This window comes from Patiria miniata, unplaced genomic scaffold (assembly GCF_015706575.1).
Source record: "Patiria miniata isolate m_02_andy unplaced genomic scaffold, ASM1570657v1 HiC_scaffold_17, whole genome shotgun sequence".
NCBI classification, from domain to species: Eukaryota; Metazoa; Echinodermata; class Asteroidea; order Valvatida; family Asterinidae; genus Patiria; species Patiria miniata.
This window is the reverse complement of record NW_024037055.1, coordinates 5,430,044-5,443,046: the sequence shown is the minus strand read 5'-3', so window position 1 is coordinate 5,443,046 and position 13,003 is coordinate 5,430,044. Positions and strand designations below refer to the sequence as shown.

At 39.4% G+C, this 13,003-nt stretch overlaps 1 long non-coding RNA gene across 1 annotated transcript; it reads right to left on the bottom strand.

Annotated features, from left to right (window-relative positions):
• Positions 1 to 6,683: 6,683 nt before the first annotated feature.
• Positions 6,684 to 8,894, bottom strand: LOC119723602. The gene is made up of 3 exons (XR_005270555.1): positions 8,425 to 8,894; positions 7,970 to 8,054; positions 6,684 to 7,405 (listed from the first exon to the last, which is right to left on the bottom strand). It is a non-coding gene; the product is annotated as an uncharacterized LOC119723602 (long non-coding RNA).
• Between the last annotated feature and the right edge of the window lie 4,109 nt (positions 8,895 to 13,003).

Genomic DNA, 13,003 nt, shown 5'->3' with positions numbered 1-13,003 from the left:
CTGCCTTTATTGCGACGTCAAATAAAAAAAAAATTGGTTTTTTTTGGGGGGGGGGGATGGCCCCCTTTGGCCCCCCCCCCGATCCGCCCTTGTGTCCCCCCCCCCCCCCCCACTTTTGAGAAGCGATTGACGCCCCTGCCTGCTGCCATCGGTTGATTGCGATGCCATTAGTCGATCAATGTTTCTTTTCAATTCGTGGCTCTCGAGGAACGTTTTGAAAAAGGGAAGTATTTTTTTCGATTTCCTGATAGACCAACCATGCAAGTGATAGCGCAGATGCATTGATTGCGCTCAACACACACAACACGTGCTAATCTAAAACAACTCAGTTGGAAAAAAAGGTAAAATTAGTAGAGAGTTGACAGTGTTAGGCTCATTTCAAAAAAGAGAAGAAGAAACAAAAGAAAATTGAGAATTACCGTTTACTGTCTACAATGAGTACATGCGTATCATACCAGCAGCTTATTAAAAACAGCTTTGTATCATTTGTAAAGACTGACTGAACTTGGATTCTACACATCATGGACTATAAAGTTATACGTACAACTCACCAGCCTTCAACCGAACAAGGAACAGCCTATTTCAGAACTTATGCCAACGCCTGCAGCTCCACTAGTGTGGCCTGGATATTGCTGCGCTTATAGATACAGTGCGATAATATTATGCAGGCCAGCCAACGCCCAAATGCAAACAATTTTTTTTTATTCAAATTCAATATCTGGTTGAGTGAAAATGTCAATAGGGCTTGTTGCTCCAAAGGTCGCAGACCAGTAAATAGGCCCCAAATTGCCTACGCCGGCCAAATCACGATTTGCAAGCCCTCAAAATCTTCAGTATTTGAGAGTATTGTGGGCCATGAACTTGAGGGTTTGTAAAAAATATGGGTGGAAGCCGTGCACAGGACTGGGAGCTTGCAGTTGTGTGTAATTTGGATGTAATTTGGACCCTAAAAGCGCTCTATTTTTTGCAATGGAGTGTAGCCATTGTTTTTCAAAATGGCGATGGGCTTCAGGACTATTTTTAGAGGTGATCATCTTCGGATGGAAATTTCTCCTAAAAGTCAGGGAGGCATCTCCCTTTTTCCCCCAATGCGAAAGGCGGATTAATTGTTCAAAATGTTGGGAACAATTAAAAGAAACTATTTGGACAACATTTGCAACGTGGCTCCAAGGAGTTGCATAGAAACATTCGACGCACGAGATTGAACGAGAACTTGACTTCACACTGGGAAATCCCGTGAAATTTCTCCCACTGGGAAATCCCCCTATATCACGCTTTGCGCTATCGCGGTGTATAGAAAACCTGAATACAGTGCAATGTAGTAGGCCACTATACCCATGCCCAAATACAAATGATAGGTTTTTTTTTCATATTCAATGACTGGTTGAATAGGCTTGTTGCTCCTAATAATGCCAAGCCCGACCGGCCTTTAAAAAAAGTAGTTTCTCGATTAATTAGTTTCTCGATTAATTGAAAAATGAGGGAGGTGTCCCCCCCCCCCCAAATCCACCGAAATCCATAATTTTGCCATGCAAAAAAAATGTTTGTGGCCAGTGAGTGCATTTGAATCCACCAGTTAGGTGGGAGTAAATCTGTTGAGATCCTGAATCCATCAAAGTCCCCCAACTGCTCAATATGGAGGTATTCTGAATCCATCAAAATCCTGCACGTACCGCTAGGCTTCATGTCCTGAATCTATCAAAATCCCTCAACTTTTTCAATATGGAGGTATCCTGATTCGCCGAAATCCTCCCAAACAGGGTTGTGGATGTTGATGGATTAAAGTACGTTAGGGTTAGTGCTTGAAACTGCATTTGACCAAATATTTGGATATTCGAAACTGCCAGCTATAACTGCGTGCAGAGTGCGCCAGTTAAAACATTTGCATGCCGCAATTGATATGGGTTGCTGAAGTGTTTTGCACTAAGTGTTCTATAAATGCCAAGGGCTTTAACCTGCAACATTTGTAAAAGGAAGGGAACAATGAACTGCGTCAACAAAAAAAGGGCAACTGACAATAAAGTGCCAAACTTTCCTTTTTTTTAATTTTTTTTATTTTGGGTTTAAGAATATTCCAACTGGCAAAAAACTATGGTTGATGATCGAATATCTCTTCTTTGATGGTCTGTAAATCAAAGTTGCACACAGCACAATTAAATCGCAGATCATGTGATTTGGTCACATTGGTGTGAGAACTTTTCAAGCTATCAACAAAATTCAAAAGTTTATTTGATTGAAGTCAAAGATACCACATATTCAACATTCGACGCACGAGATTGAACGAGAACTTGACTTCACACTGGGAAATCCCGTGAAATTTCTCCCACTGGGAAATCCCCCTATATCACGCTTTGCGCTATCGCGGTGTATAGAAAACCTGAATACAGTGCAATGTAGTAGGCCACTATACCCATGCCCAAATACAAATGATAGGTTTTTTTTTCATATTCAATGACTGGTTGAATAGGCTTGTTGCTCCTAATAATGCCAAGCCCGACCGGCCTTTAAAAAAAGTAGTTTCATTTTATAAAGAGTAAGACATACTACATGTAAGATTCCATGAACAATTACAATGAACGCCGCAGAAAACCTGTTCTTCATATTTATAAGAACTTATAGTGATCCAGGGAAAAAAAGATATACATTTTATGAAGAGTAAAACCTTCATGTACGTTTTCATGAACAATTACATGTACAATGAAACTGGTACTTTACACTTAAAAGAAGTATCTTGATCCAGCTAAAAAATGATATACGCGCTATACATTTCACCAAGAGTAAGATTTACATACATGTACGTTTTCATGAGCAAGTTACAATGAAAGCCGTAGAAAACCGGTACTTTACATTGATAAGAACGTATCTTGATTACATTTTGTAAAGAGTATAAGACCTACAGGTACGTTTTCATGAACAATTACAATGAAAGCCGTAGAAAACCGGTACTTTACATTGATAAGAACGTATCTTGATTACATTTTGTAAAGAGTATAAGACCTACAGGTACGTTTTCATGAACAATTACAATGAAAGCCGTAGAAAACCGGTACTATACATTGATAAGCACGTATCTAGATTACATTAAGTATATAAGACCTACATGTACGTTTTCATTAGCAAGTTACAATGAAAGCCGTAGAAAACTGGTACTTTACATTTATAAGAACGTATCTTGATTACATTTTGTAAAGAGTATAAGACCTACATGTACGTTTTCATGAACAATTACAATGAAAGCTGTAGAAAACAGGGAATGTTTCATGTGCCCAATGAGCAGGGGTAATAATGATGTAGCGCCTTGAGCACCAGTCCTGGTGGATACGTGCGCTTTATAAATATCCACTATTATTATTATTATTAAAACAGGTACTTTACATTTATAAGAAGCTATCTTGACCACGTAATGGTCAGGTCACAAATTCTACAAAGGGGAAGAGAGTATTTACGCCTCAAATCAACTACGTATAAGGCAAGCAACCCAAAGCATCACCTATTTACATTGTTAAGCACATACATGTAGATGTATAACGTACATGTATGTGCCCAAGTCACTTACACCTTCGGCAGTTCCATATGTTGTAATGACATTTCAGGTTCTTCATTTTAATCCTTATCAAGATTGTCAAGTTCATCTGTTATTAACCCGAAAACAAGTATGTTCTGTTGTGATGTGAGGGATGACCATTAACTAGAATGGACTCGCATGTATGAACAGAAGATGGCATTTTATGGCCATCATCAGACTACAGAGGTAATCATGGTCAAGTCATCCAGGTATATTGTTTTGAGTGCTTGCTAACTCACTGTATGCAATGAAGGCTGCTGGGCGCAAGGAAATGTTTCTGCACCAATCTAATGGAGAGAGCGACATTTTTAAAGGCTGTTTGTATATCTGGTTATGTATTCTTTAAAGGTGCGTTATCAAAACTGATATGCCACAAATTCAAACACCCAATCGGTAAATGAGCAAGGTGTCGAGCTGTACGCGCCCACCACTACCTGCTCTCTCATCCTGGTATTGGATCATTTGCATGTGCAAATGAGGAATAGTGTGGTCCCTGCCTGTGCGTTACATTTGCATTTGTTTTTGTATGCGGTGTCTGGGGTAAAAACAGAATCCATTCGTCGCAGCGCGAGCATGGCATGAGTTACGCCAAAATACGATTTTATTTTAATTAAAAAAAACCTGTTACGATCTTAACGAGACAACATGCAATATCACATTTCATATTAATATGAACAAATTGGAAAGGAAATGAATATTTTAAAGAAGGTGTGGACGAATGATCGCGAAAACACGTACTGCACGTTTTGAATAACAAGTACACGATAAAAATCCATTACTAGCAAATTGTGGTATCGAATCAGGATACAGGAAGAAAGTTTCCTATCCTATTGGAAACGAGGTTGGAAATAAAGTAAGCACTGGGGACGAGGTTGGTAAATGAGTGCTTAAAAATGCACACGCCCATTATGCGCCGTATTGATTACAACTTATACTGGCTGTGTTTGTTGAATACTAGTATTGCGTTTATCATAGACGTGTTGTCTTGATTACAGACTGTATCCCTGGGTCAATTTTCCACGTCAGGTCCTTCAATAGCAGGGGTGTAACTGGGGTGAAACGTCTGGGGACACCTGGGGGTGCACACATTTTTTTCAAGGGGGCACTGAAAGTAAATGTTTTTCGTTTTTTTTTGACTCGTATGATAAAGGCCAACCTGCATGTTTATCAAGGGCGGATCCATTTTTTTGGATTCTAGATGCTCTGTGGCGCGATCTGAGGCTATTTCTGATCACTTTAACCAATTTCTTTTTAAGGCAGAGATAGTGGTGTAAGCAGTGCCTGCCTTTATTGAGACGTCACAAACCAAAAATTGGTTTCCATGTTGTTTTTTTTTGGGGGGGGGGGGCGGCCTCAATGTAGGCCTACTTGGAGCAAGGCCAGTATTATTACCTCAAATAGCACACCCCCAGAAATGAATGCATAAATGAAATTATAAACAGCTACAAAAATCAACTTAAAAAACTTACGAAGAACATACTCACGGGGAAGACATTTCTTGCGAATACCCGCTCAGTGCATTCACTGTTTCAAAATTTACAACACATCGACTACTATACTAACGGCGAAATCAATATTGGTCTTTCGGAAATCAATATTGGTCTTGAAATTCACAGTGCATGCACTCGACATTTATACAACCGTGAGTAATCATTGCGGACGTAGTTTGCCCAACAGTTTTGGCATGACAAAAGTGTAAATACATTGGCGTGCGCGCACGTGATAATACAGGTTGATACATTATTGCCTTTAGACATGTTAAATATGAACACCAGTCCAAGTGCTCATTTCGACAGCGCGTGAGCGCGGTGTATAATTTTTTTGCTCATTTAAGAGTTGAAGGGGAACCGGGTGGGAACAGGCTTTAGCTTCAGTTCATATGGATCTGTCCATACGTTAACATGCCTGATATCTCTTTGGCGCCCTTTACTCGGACCATTGCCGGGATGTTCCACTAGGCGTACCCTAAGTGCTGTTCGCTCTGTAATACGATATTTTTGATCAGGATTTTGGTCCCATCTTACACAAACACCAGGAACCAATTCAAGTCTGTAATCCCAGTTTATCTCATTCTTTCCAAACGTAGTTCGTAGAATGTTTGGGTGATGTCTTGCTACACAGTTTTCAGGTCTGATAAGCCATGTCTTAAAGTGTTTACGCGCAGACACTTCCTCACCACCAAAAAGTGGTTCGTCTATAAGAAACGCCTCAAAACCCGCCGCACGAAGGTGATAATCGTTTATGTGTATTCCTTTACTTGGGCCAATAGCTGTAAATATCCTGTCCCTTTGGTCGACCTCTGTCCGCGTATCACGGATCACTGCTGATATCATTATCCCACATTTCATAGTTTTCATGCGTTCCCACACCCACTTCAGAACTTCTTCTTTATTGAAGAGGATATTTTCGACCCTTGATGGTATAGAACAGAAGTTCATGTAAAGCATGTCAGTTTTCCCCAGCCCAATTTCCAATATATTTTTGCATTCGCATGTCACTGACTGAGGGAACAAATGCTCATGAAAGCAATGACACTCCTCGTCATTATCAACTACTACAAACTCATATGAGTCTGGATCTAAGCCTTGCTCAATCATCGCATGTATGATCGACAGGAGCATCCTGCCATGACCATCCAATAGGAATACCTTCTTGGAGTTGCATCTTGTCATTTCTTCTACCAACTTCCTCGCCCGTTTGTTTTGGTCATTGTACTCACTCATATTTGTTTGTTTGGAGTCAAATACTTCAAAGAGTGTCCCCTTAAATTCCATTTTCCCATCCACCATGTTATTGACAGGGTGCAGTATTGAGTGAAATTGGCGGAGTGAACCCTTCCGAAATCTCAGACAAACATCTGGGGCCAGTGCTTCCATCACCTGAACATCCCCAACAGTTGGCTCAAATTTTCCCACTTCCTCTTTACCAGTTTGCTTTGGGACATGCAGACCCATCATTAAATTGATTGCACCGCGGGCCTTTTGTCGTACTTTTTCTAACTCCAGAGCTTTTTTGTCTGGTGATTTATCTTCAAACTGCAAGGACAATGCGCCAACTTCTTGTTGAATCTCCTCTAGCTCGTTATCCAGCTCCTCTACCTTATCGAGCTTCTCGATTTGTGTCACAAGCACGCACCGAGAGCATAGCTCATCTTGACCGGGTATAAAAGAGGGGATCAGTGGGTTGTCAGATTTATTACACTTTTTGCATTCATTTCCCCCATGTTGACTGGTACCAGGGTTAGATGATGCCATGGCGCAATGGGATGTTGATCTTATTTGCTAAAGTGATTTGCACAATATAAACCTTTGCAATTTAACAGTATGGCTTTCCCAACTTATATGACCTCTAAACTTAGCTTGATCTCATCAAGATGTATGATGAAGCTAGTACCGGTATGGCCAAATGATGTAATGTCACTGTCTTACTGGGCTGTTTATACTACCAACAGATATTTATACTACAAACAGATTAAGTTCAGATGATTTAACAGACGGGCAACTTAGCACACTGTGATTCACTCCGATTCACAAAAGTGCCTTGGGAATTGAATTTTGTTTTACAAATAGCAGTAACTCAAAAAGCTGTAACTCAACAGTTTGTCGAGGACTAAAACATGTAAGAAACTTTCATCACCGACAAATGAGAATAATAAGATGATGTTTTTAGGCCTGTTCGTAGTACAAAATGAATCTTGAGATACCTATCAACAGGTACTATCTAAGATGGTATGGTTGAACTGCACTATGACAAAAGAGGCTCCCTCTGGTTGTGGCGCCGTTTACTCACAACCTTGCTGCTGGAAATGGACGCTACACTCACGAAGTCGTAAAAAAACAACTGAAAAACAAACGAAATTTGAAAATAAACATAATTCAGTGATGTAGCAGGGTCATTTTGATTGGGGGGGGGGTGTTAGACGTGAAAAGGGAAGCTCGCCTTATCCGTGCTGAAAGTTTGAATCAGAGGGGCGGGGGTGTAGAGGGCCATACACGACACCATTGGAGTGATCGGGCAATAGGTAGCGCTTTTCATGCGCCAAATAAAAAAGGGCCACTTAAAAAAAGGCCCTCGTGAAAACAAACTCCCTTTTTTCACGAGTGCCCTAAAGGTTTTCACGAGCATTCACAAGGGTACTCGTGAAAAAAATACCCCCTCCCCACTAAAGATAATGATGATGATGATGACATTTTCATAAAGCACATAACATGACTTTTAAAAGTTATGACATTATGAGACAAAAACATTGGTAATTAAAACGGGGAACAAATCCTACACAAAAATTCACTACAGAAGCTTGATAAAATTGACAAAATTAACTTTCCTACCAAAGAAATTGGACTGAGTATGTGCAAGTGGCATCTTTTAAAAACAAAATATCTTTTAATAGCACAAATAGTCTACCTGATAATCTCTTGAATTGTTCCGGTTTGTCTGGATTTCATTTGCGCGATACCAGCTACTATGCATTGCCCAAATCACCAGAAGACTGCAAAAAATCAAACAAACAAATAAACAAACAAACAATATTCCAACTTCAAATCACAAATGGGTGTTTGAAAGTTGTTTTTTTTCCTAATCAAAGTATTATGAATACTAACATACTTCATTCCCACAACAGAAAATGGGTTTCAAGCAGTTACTTGTTTGTCAAGCGAAATTTGGAACAAACATTGGCCAAAAGCTTATTATACATTTTGTTTCAACAATTTCATCAAAATATGAAAAACATCAATTCTGCAATATAGAGTACTTTAGTATTAATGTTTTAGAGGAAAAGAATAGTTGTTGCAAGGAAAAACATGACCTTAAGGTCCTCTGTTCTCATAAATCATTTTGTCTCTTCCTGATAAACTCACCACCATTACTGCTCCATCTCCATTGATAAGGTAGCCATCTTGGTCTGGTACCCTGTCTAGATTATGAGGTCCTGGCCCACTCTGCATGCAAAGAAATAACAACATCGTACGTAACATTAACAGCCAGACAGTGCATGTATGTACACTCATAAGAGATTATTCATGTTGCAATGTGTGGATATTCACAATCGGCAATCGCACTACACTGATCAGTTTATTGTTGTGGTATGTCGGTTGATAGATGCCGACATCAGTTGATCCTGCTGCCATCGGTTGATTGCGATGGCATTAGTCGATCAATGTTACTCTTCAATTCGTGGCTCTTCAGGAACGTTTTGAAAAGGGGAAGTAATTTTTTTTTTTTTAGATTTCCTATACAGAATAGACCAACCATGCACGTGATAGCGCAGATGCATTGATTGCACCCAACACACACACAACACATGCTAATCTAAAACAATTCAGTGGGAAAAAAAGGTAAAATAAGTAGAGAGTTGACAGTGTTAGGCTAATCTCTAAAAGAGAAGAAAAAAAATTGAGAATTGCCGTTCACTGTCTACTATGATGTGTACCATATGGCATACAATGGACATGATGGAGGTAGACCGCCATGACCATACCAGCTTATTAAAAACAGGTTTGTATCATTTGTAGAGTATTAAACAGGCTGACTGAACTTGGATTCTACACATCATGGAGGAATACAGTTATACGTACAACTTACCAGCCTTCAACCGAACAAGGAACAGCCTAGTTCAGAACTTATGCCAACGCCTGCAGCCCCACTTGTGTGGCCTGGATATTGCTGCGCTTACAGATACAGTGCAATAATATTATGCAGGCCAGCCAACGCCCAAATGCAAATTTTTTTTATTTTTTTTTATTCAAATTCAATGTCTGGTTGAATGAAAATGTCAATAGGGCTTGTTGCTCCAAAGGTTGCAGACGAGTAAATAGGCCCCAAATTGCCTACGCCGGCCAAATCACGATTTGCATGCCCTCAAAATCTTCAGTATTTGAGAGTATTGTGGGCCATGAACTTGAGGGTTTGTAAAAAAATATGGGTGGAAGCCGTGCACAGGACTGGGAGCTTGCAGTTGTGTGTAATTTGGACCCTAAAAGCGCTCTATTTTTTGCAATGGAGTGTAGCCATTGTTTTTCAAAATGGCGATGGGCTTCAGGACTATTTTTAGGGGTGATCATCTTCGGATGGAAATTTCTCCTAAAAGTCAGGGAGGCATCTCCCTTTTTCCCCAATGCGAAAGGCGGATTAATTATTCAAAATGTTGGGAACAATTAATAGAATCTATTTGGACAAGATTTGCAACGTGGCTCCAAGGAGTTGCATAGAAACATTCGACGCACGAGATTGTACGAGAACTTGACTTCACACTGGGAAATCCCGTGAAATTTTTCCCACTGGGAAATCCCCCTATATCACGCTTTGCGCTATCGCGGTGTATAGAAAACCTGAATACAGTGCAATAATGTAGGCCACTATACCCATGCCCAAATACAAATGATAGGTTTTTAACAAAAGTAGTTTCTCGATAAATTAGGCTTTTTGAAAAATGAGGGAGGTGTCCCACTCCCCCCAATCCACCGAAATCCATAATTTTGCCATGCAAAAAAATGTTGGTGGCCAGTGAGTGCATTAGAATCCACCAGTTAGGCGGGAGTAAATCTGTTGAGATCCTGAATCCATCAAAGTCCCCCAACTGCTCAATATGGAGGTATCCTGAATCCATCAAGATCCTGCACGTACCGCTAGGCTTCATATCCTGAATCTATCAAAATCCCTCAACTTTTTCAATATGGAGGTATCCTGATTCTGCCGAAATCCTCCAAAACAGGGGTGTGGTTGTTGATTGATTTCAGGTACGTTAGGGTTAGTGCTTGAAACTGCATTTGACCAAATATTTGGATATTCGAAACTGCCAGCTTCAACTGCGTACAGAGTGCGCCAGTTAAAACATCTGCATGCCGCAATTGATATGGGTTGCTGGAGTGTTTTGCAGTAAGTGTTCTATAAATGCCAAGGGCTTTAACCTGCAACATTTGTAAAAGGAAGGGAACAATGAACAAAAAGGGCATCTGACAATAAAGTGGCAAACTTTCCTTTTTTTAATTTTTTTTAATTTTGGGTTTAAGAATATTCCAACTGGCAAAAAACTATGGTTGATGATCGAATATCTCTTCTTTGAGGGTGTAAGTTATTGTGTTGGAAATTGCTTTTGAAGCTTCACATTATTACTATTCATACACAAATTAATATTTACATTTTATAAAGAGTAAGACATACTACATGTAAGATTCCATGAACAATTACAATGAACGCCGCAGAAAACCTGTTCTTCATATTTATAAGAACTTATAGTGATCCAGGGGAAAAAAAAGATATACATTTTATGAAGAGTAAAACCTTCATGTATACGTTTTCATGAACAATTACATGTACAATGAAACTGGTACTTTACACTTAAAAGAAGTATCTTGATCCAGCTAAAAAATGATATACGCGCTATACATTTCACCAAGAGTAAGATTTACATACATGTACGTTTTCATGAGCAAGTTACAATGAAAGCCGTAGAAAACTGGTACTTTACATTTATAAGAACGTATCTTGATTACATTTTGTAAAGAGTATAAGACCTACAGGTACGTTTTCATGAACAATTACAATGAAAGCCGTAGAAAACCGGTACTTTACATTGATAAGAACGTATCTTGATTACATTTTGTAAAGAGTATAAGACCTACAGGTACGTTTTCATGAACAATTACAATGAAAGCCGTAGAAAACCGGTACTATACATTGATAAGCACGTATCTAGATTACATTAAGTATATGAGACCTACATGTACGTTTTCATTAGCAAGTTACAATGAAAGCCGTAGAAAACTGGTACTTTACATTTATAAGAACGTATCTTGATTACATTTTGTAAAGAGTATAAGACCTACATGTACGTTTTCATGAACAATTACAATGAAAGCTGTAGAAAACAGGGAATGTTTCATGTGCCCAATGAGCAGGGGTAATAATGATGTAGCGCCTTGAGCACCAGTCCTGGTGGATACGTGCGCTTTATAAATATCCACTATTATTATTATTATTAAAACAGGTACTTTACATTTAAAAGAAGCTATCTTGACCACGTAATGGTCAGGTCACAAATTCTACAAAGGGGAAGAGAGTATTTACGCCTCAAATCAACTACGTATAAGGCAAGCAACCCAAAGCATCACCTATTTACATTGTTAAGCACATACATGTAGATGTATAACGTACATGTATGTGCCCAAGTCACTTACACCTTCGGCAGTTCCATATGTTGTAATGACATTTCAGGTTCTTCATTTTAATCCTTATCAAGATTGTCAAGTTCATCTGTTATTAACCCAAAACAAGTATGTTCTGTTGTGATGTGAGGGATGACCATTAACTAGAATGGACTCGCATGTATGAACAGAAGATGGCATTTTATGGCCATCATCAGACTACAGAGGTAATCATGGTCAAGTCATCCAGGTATATTGTTTTGAGTGCTTGCTAACTCACTGTATGCAATGAAGGCTGCTGGGCGCAAGGAAATGTTTCTGCACCAATCTAATGGAGAGAGCGACATTTTTAAAGGCTGTTTGTATATCTGGTTATGTATTCTTTAAAGGTGCGTTATCAAAACTGATATGCCACAAATTCAAACACCCAATCGGTAAATGAGCAAGGTGTCGAGCTGTACGCGCCCACCACTACCTGCTCTCTCATCCTGGTATTGGATCATTTGCATGTGCAAATGAGGAATAGTGTGGTCCCTGCCTGTGCGTTACATTTGCATTTGTTTTTGTATGCGGTGTCTGGGGTAAAAACAGAATCCATTCGTCGCAGCGCGAGCATGGCATGAGTTACGCCAAAATACGATTTTATTTTAATTTAAAAAAAACCTGTTACGATCTTAACGAGACAACATGCAATATCACATTTCATATTAATATGAACAAATTGGAAAGGAAATGAATATTTTAAAGAAGGTGTGGACGAATGATCGCGAAAACACGTACTGCACGTTTTGAATAACAAGTACACGATAAAAATCCATTACTAGCAAATTGTGGTATCGAATCAGGATACAGGAAGAAAGTTTCCTATCCTATTGGAAACGAGGTTGGAAATAAAGTAAGCACTGGGGACGAGGTTGGTAAATGAGTGCTTAAAAATGCACACGCCCATTATGCGCCGTATTGATTACAACTTATACTGGCTGTGTTTGTTGAATACTAGTATTGCGTTTATCATAGACGTGTTGTCTTGATTACAGACTGTATCCCTGGGTCAATTTTCCACGTCAGGTCCTTCAATAGCAGGGGTGTAACTGGGGTGAAACGTCTGGGGACACCTGGGGGTGCACACATTTTTTTCAAGGGGGCACTGAAAGTAAATGTTTTTCGTTTTTTTTTGACTCGTATGATAAAGGCCAACCTGCATGTTTATCAAGGGCGGATCCATTTTTTTGGATTCTAGATGCTCTGTGGCGCGATCTGAGGCTATTTCTGATCACTTTAACCAATTTCTTTT